This window comes from Priapulus caudatus, unplaced genomic scaffold, assembly GCF_000485595.1.
Source record: "Priapulus caudatus unplaced genomic scaffold, Priapulus_caudatus-5.0.1 Scaffold940, whole genome shotgun sequence".
In the NCBI taxonomy this organism is placed as follows: Eukaryota; Metazoa; Priapulida; class Priapulimorpha; order Priapulimorphida; family Priapulidae; genus Priapulus; species Priapulus caudatus.
Window position 1 is genome coordinate 97,810 of NW_014578001.1, and position 964 is coordinate 98,773.

A 964-nucleotide genomic window follows, 5' to 3' on the forward strand; every position below is an offset into this window, starting at 1 on the left:
TCGTATCTATGATTGGACGCAGCCGCGGCGCATGCGCAGTGACCACCGCATTCTCCCGCCAGCATCCCCAGCATCCCAGCATCCCCGCATCCCTGCTTCAGTGGCGCACAGGCAGTCGATGCCATAACATGTGTCGGCAGTCGCATCCCTGCAATCGCCGTCTCATGAAGAGTGACCGACGAACGCTGCAGCGTCTGTTTCTTCCCGATCGTAGCCATGACGACACCGGCGTCTTTCGCGATATGATATGTAGTGATGCTGAAGCTATTTGGATTCTAGCGGACTCTCTAGCATCTATGAGGGATCCATGTTCGAGTGTAAGCGCTCGTGCTCCCGGCCAGCCTGCGGTGATGTGAGCGTTCACTCGTTGTCAGTATCGGATGAAGCGGGTTAGCATTGACACGCGCCAGTAGTAGACGCCAATTTGTTATGAATGGGAAGCATTAGAATAAGGTAGGTGCGTGCATGTGTGTGTGTGTGTGTGTGTGTGTGTGTGTGTGTGTGTGTGTGTGTGTGTGTGTGTGTGTGCGTGTGTGTGTGCGCGTGTGTGTGTGTATGCGTGTGTGTGTGCGTGTGTGTGTACGTGTGTGTGCGTGTGTGATGGTGTGCGGGGGCGCGTGCATTGGCGTGTCTCCCTTACGGATCTGGTCGAGCAGGGTAACTCCCCATCAGACAGACACGGTCAACACCGGCCGCAAGCTGCGCTCCGACATCATCATCATGCATCAAGCATACAGCAGAGCAGCAGCAGAGCAGCAGCAGAGCAGCGCAGCACTAGCATACTATACACATACATGCAACTTCACGCAGCACATCATCATCATCATCAGCAGGCACAGGCAACTAGTCATACATACATCATACATGTAGCTTCACAGCACATCATCATCATCATCATCCAGCAGCTAGCACACTAGCATACATACACATCATTACTTCACAGGCAATCATCATCATCATCAAT